General features: G+C 52.3%; 1 protein-coding gene across 2 annotated transcripts in view; it reads left to right on the top strand.

The window, feature by feature from the left end:
- PDE2A (phosphodiesterase 2A) overlaps nt 1-15,488 on the top strand; it is a 348,564-nt gene that overhangs the window by 178,211 nt on the left and 154,865 nt on the right. The gene's annotated exons all lie outside the window — the stretch shown is intronic.

Here is a 15,488-nt window from a genome sequence, read left to right as displayed (position 1 = left end):
GGGGCTGGAAATGGGTGACGGGGGAGGGATCACTTGATGATTGCCTGTTCTGTTCCCTCCCTCTGGGGTATCTGGCATTGGCCGCTGTTGGCAGACAGGATCCTGGGCTAGATGGACCTTTGGTCTGATGCAGTGTGGCCGTTCTTATGGGAAGTGACCATTGGAACAACTTGCCTAGGGTGGATTCTGGGTCGCTTGGAATGTTCCAATCAAGGTGGGTATCTGTTTCTAAACTGTATGCACTAGCTCCAAATATGGCCCTGATGTAGGAATTGTGGAAGGAGGGGGGCTGTATCGCTGGTGCGGGGCAGGCGGTCAGCACCCCAAATCTGTAAAGCAATGGAACTGGGGAGGAGAAGGGACCAGGTAGACAGAGCACTGGGCTGGGGCACAGGGAACATGCCTTGTCATTCCTGGTTGTGCTGCTGGCCTTCTGGGTGGCTTTGGACAGGTCGCAGCCCAGCTCCGTGCCTCGGTTTCCCCATCTGTAAAAGTGGGGAGAACGACCCTGACTTTCTGTGGGAAAGTACTTTGAGATCCATGGATGACAAGCAGTAGGCACCATTATTACCTTCTGCTGAGGCAAGTCTCCTTTAACTCAAGTCCTAGAGGCCTGTGATTTGTAGTGTGTGGACACCAGGCCTCTAGTCTTTGCTCTCCATGATGTACCGATAACGATGTCCTTTCCTGGAGGCACGCGGCTCATGGCATGCCCTCTCCAGCTTTCCAGTCCCATTTAAAGGGATGCCACCTTTCTGGTCCTGTCCTGCTGACAGCTTCCCTTCAGAAGCCCAGCTCTTTGAATTGAGGTTGTAACCCCATTTGGCGCCTGCTGCTTTATTGTGTCACCAGATTAAGCCGCACATGTTTCTTATCTCCCCGGCAAAGCGACTCAGCATCTTAATAACAGTCCGTGCCAAGCCGAGTCTGTGGCTGGATTACAATGTGTCTGTCCCAGGCTCTGACAGGAGCACAAACGGATGGAGATTTAGGCTGGCAGCGTTCGATCGTGGCGCCTCTTTGAGCGACTCCTTCACTAAGCTGGTAAATCCATCCGGCACATTATCCCCTACTTAGTTAGAGACGAGCCCTCCTCTTGGAATAATGACCGGGGATGGGAAAGCCGGCATCTTGGGCCCCGCCGAGAAAATCACCCGCTGTGGATTGGCAGCTCAGAGCTGCCGCTTCCTCTCTGCCTGCCAAAGTGACACTGAGCCCCTGCCGTGGAAAAGGGAGGAAGGCCCAAGATGGTCATGTCTGTCCCTCTGTTCTCCCGCGAGCCGTGCTGGATGGAGCCGTCCTTGGATCTAGCACCCGCTCACTCTGCGCACCAGGTGCTCATTTGGTGCTGACCAGCAGCGCTCGAGGGAGTGACCCGGATTCACACCACCGGAGGATTTGATCGTGGCTCCCCTCTCCCTAAACCCACGGCTCTGCAGCGAGCGCCTCTGGGAATCAATTTGGGATCCAGGAGAGGGTCTCTTCCCTCTGCAGGATAAAAAGTTGGAGAGCCACTGACTGGCGGAGTGACAACTCCCATCTAGGGCGCTTTGCAGCAGCTTGTGATAGTGATTCCGTGGTAAGGAAGCTCACCCCAGCAAGCAAGAAAGAGGCTACACTAGACCCCTGAATTCCAGCCCGGGGCTAGACTAGACCCCTGAATTCTACCAGGTGACACAGTTACGTCAATCTTCATTTTTCAGTGTAGATCAGGCAGATGAAATTCAATGTTGATTAATGCAAAGTAATGCACACTGGAAAACATAATCTTCACTACCCCTACAAACAGATAGGGTCTAAATATGCTGTTACCACTCATAAGCGAGATCTTGGAGTCATAGTGGCTAGCTCTCTGAAAACCCACTCTGTGCACAGTGGCAGTCACAGTCACAAAAGCAAGGGCTTAACTCGAATAAGCTATGCAAATTGAGCTACATCAATTGCGTAGCTTATTTCAAAATGGCTTATTTCGAAATTGGGCACGTCTACACAGCACTTATTTCAAAATAGAACCCTCTTTCTCTGACTTCCCTTAGTCCTCGTACAATGAGGGTTGCAGGAGTCGGAGTAAGCAGTCCTCCAGCTTGACAGTATTTCGACATCATTTCAAAATAGCTGCCTGCTGTGTAGATGTGGACTAAGTTATTCCAGAAGAGTGCTAGTTATTTTGAAATTGTTTTGCAGACACAAGAAAGGGATAGATCAGACGTACCCTAAGGAAGGGATAGATAAGAGACAGAAAATATCACATTGCCTTTGTATAAACCCACTCTTCGCCCACACCTTGAATCCTGGGTGCATATGTGGTCGCCTCAACACAGGGGGCAAAAAATTAGATTTGGAAAAGGTTCAGAAAAAGGCAAGAAAAATGAGGAGGGGTTTGGAACAGCTGCTATGCCTGGAGAGATTAATCCCACTGGGACTGTTCAGCTTGGAGAAGAGGTGACTGAGGGGCGAGATGATAGAAATCTATCACACTAGGACTGGGGTGGAGAAAGTAAATAAGGAAGTCTTTACCATTCGGGTAACAAAAGGTGGTGTCCCTAGTCTCTGTCAGAGATCAGGGAGGGATCACATGAGGATTCCCTGTTTTGTTCATTGCTTCTGGCACACCTGGGCTAGATGGACCTTGGGTTTGACCCAGTATGGCTGTTTACCTCACCACCCTGGCTCTCCAGCTGTGGAATCTGGATGCTGATTCTTCCATTGCCAGATTGGATTGGGAGTGCTTAGAGGAGAGATCTTTCTCTATGGGGCTGCCTATCAGAAGGAATCTGTGAAGCAAATTATGGTGGGCAGCGGCTGTAACACCAACAGGCAGAACAGAACCTGGGACCTCCGTGCAGGAGCCTCTACAGCTTGAGCTCAAAGCCAGCTGGTGCTCAGCTCCAGCTGTAGAGCAAACTCTCTGTCTGTAAGGGGTCTGAGGGCCACTCCAGGTGACAGTGCCCCACACCCAGTAGGCGTGTGGGTTACACAGCCACGGAGTGTGCGGGAAGGGAGAAAGCGCCTTGTCTGGTTTACGTGCAGGCACTCAGTTATTACAGCAGTGAGGCATATTAGTACCTAAAGCGCATCCGACCTCCCCCCTTGTTTGCATTGGCTTTGCTTCACCTGAGCCCTGTTTAAAACCAGCTGCCCCTGAGGAGATGCTGAAGCCCTTTGCTCCCTTAGGGTGTGTGTCCCAAGAGGAAACAGGCCAGGTGATTTACATGTGCCATAACCATTCAGATAAGCCGGGCAAGGACAGAGCCAGGATTGATTGCACTCTCTCCAGACTCAGCCGTGGGCTTCCCGGCTCTGGCCTAGACCCGGTGCAGAGAGATGGGTGGCTTGATTATTTTTTTCCAACCTTGGAAATAAGCCGAAGTGGGCGAGGAAGGCCAGTCGGGCAAACAATGGGGGGTATTTTACTTGTGTTTACCAGCTGTCGAGCCCACGGGGGCCCCGAGGGCTGATGTGGAGCCTGGTCTTGACTCTGGAGGCGCCGTTGCCAGCAGAGATGGGTGGGGGGAGATGCAACGTCAGGCGACAGGGTTCGTGGGGGCAGCGGGCATGTGGTGGCCCTGACTGGAGGAAGAGATGCTGTTTCCCCGTGCCAGCTGGTGCCTGTTTCTCAGAGCCCTTTCCAGGCTGCCGGGGCAGGGAGAGCCCCACTGCCAAGTCCCAGCCAGAGACAAACCCGTCAGCCCCCAGGAGGTGCTAAGATGTCCCCTGACCATTCTCCTCCTAGCACGTGGCCCCCTGGCCATCCCTCCCAGGCAGCGGGCTGGCAGTCGGGCCCTGGAATGAGCCCCTGCAGCCGGACAGCTTGAGTTCGTATTGTTGCTCCGTGGCACAAAAGGCCTTTGTGCAGCCCGGCAAACAGACAGGAGCAAACAGCCACATGCAAAGCATGGCCAGGTGAAAGCCATTTGCATGGGGCCCCGTCCTCTGATCTTTGCATAGTTCCTGGAAAGGCCAGGGCAGGCACTGCATCCCGTGCCAGGCGCCCGTTGAACTGCCCTGGAAACTGAAACACCTGCGAGGGGGTCACCGCCTTCATCTGTCACTGCAACAACGAGGCTCCTGTGGCACCTTAAAGACAAACAGATTTAGCTGGGCCAAAGCTGTCGTGAGTAAAAACCCACTTTGTCAGATGCCGCCGATTTACTGAGAGCCCTTTGTTATCCTTTGCAGGCAGCTTTGGGCTTAAATAGTCATTCAATAGTCATTTCGTATTGTCTGTGCGTGTTGTGGTCACTTCCTTTCCATTTCTGTATCTACTGAGCAGCACACGCCCCCGCCCAGATCTTGGGGACCCTGCTGTTTCCCTTTCTTCACTGTGAAAACCAGCCATTTATTCCTACCCCTCTCAACAAATTACGGAGCCGCAAGGAGACCTTCCCTCTTGTCTCAGGACTGCTGCGTTTGCTTACGAGCCTGCGGCTCTGAAAGTCCAAGCACCCTGCATTGATCCAGTCCCCCTAGTCCACCTGCTTGTTACCCCCCAAGGTTTCTAGTAGATCGGTGAGGCACCTGAGGAAGTGGGCGTTACCCACAAAAGCTTATGCTTGGCACCTGAAGCGGCCGCCTCAGTTCACCTCATGGTAAAGCCAGCCCAGCCTGGGCTCTCCTGAGTCCCAGATTGGATCTGCTGGGTCGTGCTGCCTGTGTCTGAGGGCAGGCAGGGTGGTCTGTTGTGCGGGCTGGGCTGTGACTGTAGCCGGGGGCCAGCTCGTGGCATGAGGGCCTGGGCTAAGGCCAGCGATGTGTCTCACGCCAGAGCCAGCATGCAGCTGTCGGAGCGCAATCGCGTCTCGTCTCTGCCATCCTGCCCCGGCGAGCTAGGGGGAAGTGCTCCCAGGACTGTGCCTCCGTCTCCCAGGTGCGAGCGCTCTGGCTGGCCACTGCCTGCTCAGTGGCTATGGCTGTCCAGCAGGAGGTGCTCACATAGCAGACAGGCCTCTCCCTTCCGCCCACCCACTGGGAGCCATCCTGCCCTTGGTGCTGCGCCAGATGGACCCTGGCTCGGGATGCAGGGGGCCCACAGCAGACCTGTCTCCCTAAGAGCGTGGGCAGCAGGCTGCCTCGGCTCCCCTGGCCCCGAAGCCAATACAGCCAATGAGTTTAAATGGCAGCAGGACAGAGAGAAAGGGGGCAGTGATGTGGCTGGGCGGGGGGGGGGGGAGGGGCTGGTGCAGGATGGGGGGCAGGACTTAGAGAACAGGTGATCGAGGCTTTTCGGTTCTTCCTTGACGCATCCTGACACCGTTTGAAAATGGATCCGTTGCTGTCGGTGTGTGTGTGTGTGTGTGTGTGTGTGTGTGTGTGTGTGTGTAACATGGGGGTGCTGAGAGCCATAGGACCAAACTTTGGACCTTGCATATAATGGAAGCCACTGCCGGCCAGGGGGTGCGGCAGCCCCCTCGCACCCATAGTTCCACACTGCCACACCTCCTGCCTCTGCCACCCTTGCCTGGCAGCAAGGGCTGGGGAGGGGGGGCGGAGAGGGGAGGCAAGAGCTCAGCTTCTCATTCCTCCCAGCACCTGTGCCCAGAGGGTCGCAGCCTCTCCCGTGGCACACAAGAGCTTAGCCTCCCAAGGGCTGTGAGGCTCTGTCCTAATCCAGGGAACTGGGTGTGAGGCAGGATCCGGTGGGCCCCTGCTGCCCTCCCTCTCTGGGACCCATCTGGCTCGTGGAGGGCACCAAACCATCTCTCACGTCTAGCAGCCCTGCCACCCCAGCTGGCCAGCCCAGGGCCGGCCCACAACATTTTGGCATCTGAGGCGGGGAGCTCAAATGACACCCCCATGTCCCCTCGCTTGGGCCAAAACTTTGAAAGGTCTTGTGCCTTCCTTCCTCCAGCACAGCACTCCCCCATCTCTGTGCATCTAGAGCAGAGAGGGTACATCCGCACCAGCAGCAGACACAATTTCCTACACTCTGGGTGCTAGTAGCGTCCGTCCCCCCAGTCTGGCATCTGGGCAGCTGCCTCAGTTTGCCTCATGGTAAGGCCAGCCCTGGACCAGCCACAGGCTGGAGTGTTCCAACCGCCTCCCTGGGAGGTTGGAGCCTGCTTGAAATAGGCTTTTCTCCTGTGGGAGGTTCAGTGAGCCCCCTGGCACTGAGTCCATGAGTGCTTTGGGGAGCAACCCATGGAAAAACCCCCACACCTCCAGCACCTGCATGAAGTATTAGAAGGGTGGGGATCCCGTGGATTTATGGAATGGCATTATGGTTTGGGTCCTATTTTCTATCTACTTCCTAATCATCCCTAACCGTTGGGTCGCTTTTCTGACAGCAGCTGCACATTGAGTGGATGTTTTCAGAGAACTCTCCACACTGACTCCAAGATCTTTTTTGAATGATAACAGCTAATTTGATCTTCACCATTTTATATGCCTCGCTGTGGTTACCTTTTCCAAGGCACATTCCTTTGCAATTATCGACAGTGAATCAAATCGCTCATTGTGGCGCCCAGTCACCTAATATACTGAGATCCCTTTGTAATGCTCTGCAGGCTGCTTTGGACTTAAATATCTCGAGTTGTTTTGTATCGTCTTTGCATTTTGCCACCTGCCTGGTCGCTTCCTTTTCCAGATCATTTCTGAATCTACTGAACAGCACACACCGCAGGATAGATCTTGGGGTGTCATGTTATTGGATTTTGAGGGGAGCAGCTGGGTCACTGCTGCACCCATGGGGGCGCGGGTATTCACCACCAGGGTCGGTACGGGGGGGCCATGTGGGGTGTCAGATAGAAGCTTGCTTTCTTCTGATTCGGTATGTGCTATTAGTGTAATTCTGTGATGTCTGTGTGTGAAGTTGTGAGCATGTACTTTGTGTGGATACCAAATGTTTCTCTGGGTGTGGTTGAACTATGGGCAAAGCAGCTCAGCCTATGGACATGCTGATGTGTGAAGCTCTGGAACAATAGCCCTCAATAGGCCAAGGACACACCTCAAGAATGGTGACTCATACCTAGGGTCTACCAGCAGGGGGGACAGGGATAAGCCATAGGCCAGGTGGCCTGCTGCAGCCAAGAAGAGACCAGGAAGGAGGTATAAAGATGCCATGTGGCCGACTCCATCTTGGTCTTCAGCTCTGCTTCTGACCCCAGATGCGGCCTCGCAGGGAATCACGAGCCAGGAAGACCTGTGAACCCATCCTGATGCTAGGATGTGCACCAAGGACTTTTAAGCCAGCAGCTATAACATCTCTGCTAGAGCCTGGATCGAGAACTGGGAGAGTCGATGATGTAATGTATGAGGGGTGGTTGAGATTCTGTGGCCTGCACTGTGCAGGGGGTCTGACTAGATGATCAGAATGGTCCCTTCTGACCTTAAAGTCTATGAATTCTTTAACAACCTGACTCTCAGGCTTTTCTTTCTTGTAGTAATAAACCTTTAGATTGTAGATTCTAACAGAGTGGCTCAGCATGATCTTGTGGGTAAGGTCCAGAATGTAAATTGACCTGGGAACTGTGGCTGGTTTCTTGGAACCGGACAGAACTTGTTCGGGGTAGGTGAGATTGGGTGCTAAGACCCCCCCACCGGTGTATGAGGCCCGGGGCCATCTGGAGCATGGATAGTGCTGGGGTGTCAGAGGGGTTTTGCTTGTGAGGCTCCAGGCAGGTGGCTGAAGCGCTCTGTGGGACTGGTTTGTGGCCTATTTGGAAAGATCTCCAGTCAGGGGGCTAGAGAGAGCCCCGAATTTGAGCAATTTGCCCTGAGCGTACGCCCTCACCTGTGTCCAGACCCGGCCCGGTCCGTCACATGGGGACCCTGCTGTTTCCTTCTCTTTGCTGGGAAAATGCATCCCCTTGTTTGCACGCTTACCAAAGTACTGATCCCTGAGAGGCCCTTCCCTCTTCTCCTAGGGCTACTGAGTTTGCATAAAAGCCCTGGACTCTGAAAGTCCTAGCACCCTGCACCAATCAGCCACCTTTGTCCGCTTGCTTGTGACCTGCAGAGAATTCTAGTAGATTGGTGAGGCATGATTTCCCTTTACAAACATCGTGTTGACTCTTCCTCGACATACTCTGTTCATCTGTGTGGCAATTCTGTTCTTTCCTGTGCTTTCAACCAATTTGCCTGGTAACTGAAGTTACCGGCTGGTGATTACCAGGGTCACCTATGGATCCTTTTTTTGAAACATTGGCATCACATTGGCTACCCTCCCACTCATCTGGTACAGAGGGTGATTTAAGCGATCGGTTACACATCACAGCTAGTTCTGCAATTCCTTCATAACTCTATAGGCTGAATCCCATCTGGTCCTGGTGACTTAGCTCTTATTGACACCTCAGGCTAGGACAGTTCCTTGCATGTGTTCCCGAGAATGAATGGCTCCAGTGTGGAAATCCCTATCCCTCCCACCCAGCCTCTTCAACAGATGCAAATGATTCATCCAGCCTTCCAAAGGTGGAAGGTGTCAGAGGGGCAGCTGTGTTAGTCTGGATCTGCAAAAGCGACAAGGCGTCCTGTGGCACCTTATAGACTAACAGATGTATTGGAGCATAAGCTTTCATGGGCAAAGACCCACTTTGTCTGATGCATGTAGCGGAAATTTCCAGAGGCAGGTATAAATATACAGGCCAGAATAAGGCTAGAGGTGGAAGGTGGAAGGGTTTCTCTGGGAAGGTTTTCAGCATGTCCTTCTGAAACAATTGATACCAGGCTGTTGTGAGACAGGATCCTGGGCTAGATGGACCCAATGAAAGCTGCCTGTTCCAATGCTTCTCCGTGTCAGGGGTGGGAGGGCACAGGGCAGGTGGGAAAACAAGAACTCTGTTGTGAGAAAAATGTCAAGGGTTCAACATTTGTTTTCATTTGGCATCAGAACAAAAACTAGATCTGCAGAAAGATCTTTAATAGGAAGCTGGTTTAAAACAAACTAAAGAAAGTCTTTCTTCATGCAACGCACAGTCAACCTGTGGAACTCCATGCCAGAGGATGTTGTGAAGACCAGGACTTTAACAGGGTTAAAAAAAGAACTAGTTAAATTCTTGGAGGTTAGGTCCAGCAATACTTATTAGCCAGGATGGGTAGGAATGATGTCCCTCACCTCTGTCTGTCGGTGGGTGGAAATAGATGACAGGAGAGGCATCACTCGTTAATTTCCTGTTCTGTTCACTCCCTCTGGGGCATCTGGTATGGGCCACTGTGGGCAGACAGGATACTGGACTAGATGGAACTTTCGTCTCACCCAGTCTGGACGTTCTTATGTTCTTAAATATCTCAAGAAAAAAACATGGCAGCTGGACTCTACAATGGCCTGGTGCCACCAGGCTGTGGGAAGCCCAAGTTCTAGACTTCACTGGGCCTGATTCGAAGCTGGCGAGGGCCCAACTTTTTAGACTATAGAGACAAGTCCCTGATACAAAATCAGGTACAGGGAGAACTCAAAGGAGGGTCTCAAATAAGGATGTGAAGGTCTAACCAGTAAATGAGGCTTACAGGTTAAGGTTAACTGGTAAGGGCAGGAGCAGCTCCCCACCTGGCCCCCTTTAACCGATTAAACAGTCTGTTTCACTGGTTAGCCCATTTTACACCCTGAGTCTTAAACACATAAAGCGTGGGCCCTCGCTACTGCTCCTTGGTTTCCATGGGAAATCCCATCCCTGCGCCACAAATCCTGTGGGACGAATGGCTCCTCGAAAGCAACGCATCACTACAAGAAGTAGCCGCGTTTGCCCATGAAAAGCCACGTTGTCGAAAAAATTCCAGCCTGCTCCCTGCCAGCCTTTGGGGCTGGTCCGAGCTAGCTGAGACGCAGAGACTCCTGCCTGGCGTGCATGGGGCTAGACACGGTCAGACCGTGCGGCTGAGTTCCCAGCCTTGCGGGTGCTCTTTGGGGATGTGATGCTTTGGCTTTGCCTGCTGGCTGGGCTGGAGGGGCGGGGGTGAGGCAGCGCTGCAGAGATGCGGGTTTGTTTATTCCCCCCTTTGTTCTGTTTTTCTCTCGGAGGCTCTGGAGGGCTCCTGCTGGGAGGCAGGAGATTATTTTGCAAGGCGGGGAAGGGAAGCTTCCATTTTTGCTGTTGTGGAGGAATTTCTATAGCTGCTTAATAGAGGTCTGGCCCTTGTGAAATCAGGTCAAGCTGCATCCATTTCCCTTCCCGCCCGGGCTCTGCAGATAAACGCGGCACAATGGCCAGAGCGCCGCCTCCATAAAGCCTCTCGTCTTTGCTTATTTTTTCATTAAAAAAACCCTGCACTGACACCTCATTTCACATGCTCTCCAGCTTCCTGGTGGAATCCCACTGGCACCGAGAGCCTTCCTAGCAGCTGCCCCCCACCCTCGGGGAGTGAAACACACTGGAGCTGTCTGCCCACCCACACTTCATGCTGCATTCGCACTGCTAATTGATTCACCCTCCCGCCCTGCCTTTGAAGTAACTCCAGATTAGTGGCACCCCTGCGGGGAAACTGAGTCACAGAAGGTACTTCCCCACTGTCTTCAAACATGAGTGTCCAAGATTTCCTCCTGCTTCCGGGCATAGGCTAACTTCTCACAAATGGGGGCAGGAAGGAACTGTGCTTGGGGGCAGATTACTGCCTCTCTGCCCACTGCAGAGTTACCTGTCCCTGTGTGGAATCACCTGGGGCCAGGCACCATCAGAGGTGGGATACAGGAATGGATGGACCACTGGGCTTATCGCGCATAACAATTCCTGTGCTCCCTCACCTACAGCTAGACTGCTCGTGAGGGACCTGACTTTGAGAGGTGCTGAACCTTCACAGCTTCCATTCGCTTCAGTGGCATCCTGAGGGGGAGGAGAGCTTTGATCTAGGTGGTGCATCCAAGGCCAAGTGCAATGAACTGGAGTCAGCTTGAGGTCTGGAATTTAGTTTCCTATCTTGTGGTTGAACCATTAGCTCCTGCATGCTTTGGATATGGCTAGCTGTATTTTAATGGCTTTATAGAGCACTGCAAATGGACCTCACATTGATAGCAATGCCTGGCTTCCTGAACAGCACTTCCACCAGTGGCTCTCCAAGTGGGGAAACTGAGGCACAGTTGGGGAAACTGAGGCACAGAGCGATGCAAAGTGATGTCCCCAAGGTGGCCCGGTTCACGTAAGTGGCAGGTCAGTGTTTTTATCACTAGGCAACACTGCCCCTCTCTTGATTGGAAAGTCCTGAGGCGCAAACTTGCGAGCATTCAGCATGGAGCTTGACTCCCGGGGTCGGACAGAGCTGGGGCGGGTGCGTAGTGTGCACCGACCAGCAGTTCTGTCAGCAGCACTCGTTGTGTGGCAGCAGCCTCCCTGGCCTGGTCCATGCTATTTCCCAGGACCAGCGAGCATGTGGACCTGCTGCTGCGGGGGAGGGGGACTGTCCGTCCGTGAGGGCAGAGAGATCTGAGAGGGCAGTGATGAGTCTAGGTGGTCCAGCGGGCGGGGGCAGTGCCCATGCATTGGGACACTGGAGAGCAGTAGAGCAGTCGGAGGTTAGTGAGCGAGGGAGCGAATGGAAAGAAATCTCCATTCTGGGAAGCCAGAGCATCATCTGGGCAGCTTAGATGGGAAAGTTCTGGAGACAGGGCCTGTGCGTCGCGACTCCATCTCCTCGACTGGCTTGGAGGGTTCAGCGGAGGCAGGGAAAAGCTGGCTGGAGAGCGACAATGTTGCCCTAGGAACAATCAAATCAACGGCTGTCCCTGTTGGCCACTCACAATGCAGCTGCAGCTGTCAGCGGGGCTTGGGCGTTGGAGGGAATCACCGGAGACTTGGGAACATTTTTCTGTCCCGAAGAGAGCACCGCGCTCAGCTCCAGGCCTGGCAGAAGGGATTTTGCTTTGGGGAGCTGATGGAGGGATTGTTTGCCCGGCAACAGGAGGGAGGTCAGACTTCCAGTGCCCAGCTCTGGGATCCCCGGCTCTGGGGCAGCCCACCAGGGAGAATGAAACCAAACTGTGAAACACTGAAATCCTCCAACAGCCAGAATGATCATTCTCCGCCCAGCTCCTGTACACACGGGCTGGAAAATCAGTTGTGCTCCCCTTCCTACCAAGCCCGTTTAGCTCAATGGATATTGCCCACTTCCTCTGATGGATGGAATCAAAACAGCTCAGCTATGTGTCATAGGCCCTCTACTGCTGGCAGTTAACAGAGACTCTCCTTGAGTTCAGATGGCCTGGGCCAGAGCTTCTGGAGCAGGAGCAGGAAGTGGATGAGTGGCTGTGGTCACCACTGTTGCTGTGAAGTGGCATGTGACCGTGGCACCCAGAAAATGTGACCCACTGCGGAGTTCTAGGGGGCCACAGAGATATTCAGAATAGCCATCAGGGCTTGCTCCTCCTGCAGTCCTGGGCTGAGCTCTCTGAGCCATGGAAGTTCTGCCAACCCTGGGGTCAGTATCTCCCGGACGGGCCAGCAGGGAAGCCTTTATGGATATAGCTAAATACTGAACCACTGAGCAGGACATGTGGAATGTTGTGACCAGGAACGATGGATCCACCATTCTACAGCAGAGCAGCGACCCATCCAGCTCAGGCTCCTGTCTCCCGCAATGGCCAGGCGCTCCACAGGAAGGTGCATAGAAACCCTAGTGGGCAGCGGGAATAGCCCGGTGGGGAAATGTGTTCCTGATTGGTTAGTAGTGGGTTTAGCTGGGTTGCGATTGGCAAGATGCAGTCATAAACTGTCCTGTGATTGGTGGGGTGCCAACATTTCCTCCGCTGTGATTGGCCACGTGGGTTGCACTTCGGTATTATTTCTCAATAATGGCCATTATTCCGAAATGACAATGCGAGCATCTCCACCGCAATTCTGTTATTTCAAAATAAATTTGAAATAACGGATGGCGTATTCCAACTTCTGTATACCTCATTCCACAAGGAATAACGCCTATTCCGAAACAAAATAGCTCCTCCCCAGGGCCATTCAAAGTAATTACTCCCCAGTGCCTTCTGGGGCTCTAAATTGAGGTAGCGCATCCACATTAGGGAAGCCTGCCTCGGCCTAATTTTGAGGCTTCCCTGTAGTGTACGCCTGCTATTTCGAAATAAGCTATTTTGGAATATTTCTTCCGGAATAGCTTATTTCGAAATAAGCATGCCGTGTAGACGTACCCAGAATGGCTTTTGCTTGGGTAGGCTGGATACTGTCATGGGCTTGACTCAGATTGGTGCATTTCACTCATGCAAGTCCCAGAGAGTTGGGGAGGAATGTTGGAGCAATGCGCAGAAATGGGATGGTCTAAGTTCTACTACAGTAACCTCTTAATGGGCCTTGGTCCCTCAATAAAGAGCTGGCTATTTAGAAGCATTTAATTCTGCTATCCCTAACTGTGCCTAATGACAAATATTCCCTTAAAAACCTGTAACCACAACAGAACAACAAGGGCATCTAACAAAGCCCCTTTGAAAGGCTTGTCCTGACATTTCCAAAGGCCGTAACTGATGACTTCATTTAATAGCGGCTTGTGGCAGGAATATTACCCCAGATCACAGCAGTGCCTGTCGTTTAGATAGAGATATTTCAATTTAATGTCCCATAGGTTGGAAAAATAGCATTGAGCCGCAGAGTGACAGGGGCCACTCATCAGTGTCAGAGAACCCAAAGGGGAGGAGGAGGGGAAATGGCTTAAAATAGCATTGAAAAATACAGCCCTGGTTGGACACTATTATTTGGACAGCGGCTAGAGCCAAGCGCTGAGATTAGCATCCCATTGGGCTAGGCGCTGTGAAGTCACATGGTAAAATACAGTCCTGGCCAAAGACCGTATCATCTTAGTACAGGTTGAACCTCCCTAGACTGGCACCATGGCCTGAGTGGTACCGAACCAGAGAGTTTGCCAAAGCACGGGAGGTCAGTATTGTCTGGCAGCATTCCCAACACTTCCACTCTTACTGGGCTCTTAGAGGACATTTGGGGGAAAGGCTGTAAACAAACTTTATTGGGCCCCAGGAAACTTGGCCCCACCCATGTTAAATGGACATCTGGTTAACTAACATCAATCCGGACCATGGATGTTGCCAGACCAGAGAGTGCCAGGCTAGAGAGGTTCAAACTGTAGGCAACACAGACAAAGGAAGGGCCATTATCCCCGTATTGCACAGGAGAGACTGAGGCTATGTCTAGACTGCAGGATTCTTTCGGAAGAACCTTTTTTCGGAAGAGATCTTCTGAAAAAAACACCTTCCGAAAGAAAGCATCCACACACAAAAGCCCATCGAAAAAGCGATCTGCTTTTTCGAAAGAGAGTGTCCACACTGAATGGACACTATCCCGCATTTAAGCTGTGATTACTATGGACAGAGTTGTCACTAGAGCGCTTGTGCTTTTTCCTCTTTCCTCTTCTTCCGAAAGAACTCCCTCTTCCCAGTCCATACACGCCTTTTCCCAAAAATGCTCTTTCGGGAAAAGGCTTCTTCCTCGTAGAAAGAGGATTACCAATGCCGGAAAACCCCTCTGTTCTTTCCATTTACTTTCAGAAGAACGCGATTGCAGTGTGGACATAACTCAGGTTTTGTCGAAAAAACGGCTGTTTTTCCGACAAAACTCTGTAGTGTAGACATATCCTGAGACCCAGAAACGAGGTGACTTTCCAAAGGTCACCTGAGGGGTCAGGGGCAGGATGGGAAGCTGACCCCAGAACATTGTCTCAGCCACTTTCCCTTCCTATAGGATAGTTCCACTTTTTAGCTGCTCAGTCTTTGGAGGATGTGAAACATGGGGCGGCTTTAGGAAGGAGAGGCGCCCCGGCCTGCGCACACTCAGACTGATCCCTGCGTGCCTTGGACTTCTCTTCCAAATTCTCACTGCCTGGCCCAAGTGGAAGGTTCCCGTGCAACCCATCCTCGACGCAGATCAGTGGCAGGGTGCGAAGCTGGGCCCTTTCCCACCTGAACTAGAGGAACGCTGTTCCCTGGCAGCAGTGGTAAGCTATTACCCATGCTGTGAGTTAGCTGTGAGAGGGGGGAATGATACTCTCGGATATTTTCCAAACTATTTATTTTTTCAGTCTCATGATTTTGGGGGCCTGGCTCGTTGAGCTTGGCCGTGCTGCAGGCTGTTGAGCGTTGCTAAGAAAAGGACTCAAATGAGAGAGCGGAAGGGGTCTGTTTCAATGAAGCAGCGACCACAAAAGCCTGCCTCCTGTGGGGCTTGAATGGAGGCTTTTCCCTTGTCCTCAGTTGGCTCTGGAGCAAGCCCTTAGTCCATGTGTCATGGAGGTGTGGGGGCGATGCCCTGGATCGGCTCCATATGAAGCCAGGCCAGACTCTGGGTTAGCACCTTCCCTCCGAGCACAAGGTCACCAGGCAGTGCCGTAACTAGCTAATTTTGTGCCCGAGGCAAGGATAGAAAATTGCACCCCCTCATGTGTAGTTATTCATAGTAGTTATTTCATAGAAAGAGGGAAAATACATAAATAACAACAATAATAACGCAACATTTATTTATTATAGTTATGAGATCTGCATAAACAATCTATTCATACATATATACATATAACTCTAAAATATCACCATCTCAGGTACTATTAGGTAGGTGTTT

This window comes from Pelodiscus sinensis, chromosome 1, assembly GCF_052426305.1.
Source record: "Pelodiscus sinensis isolate ZL-2025 chromosome 1, ASM5242630v1, whole genome shotgun sequence".
NCBI classification, from domain to species: domain Eukaryota; kingdom Metazoa; phylum Chordata; order Testudines; family Trionychidae; genus Pelodiscus; species Pelodiscus sinensis.
The sequence above is the reverse complement of the archived record's forward strand: the minus strand, read 5'-3'. Positions and strand labels throughout refer to the sequence as shown.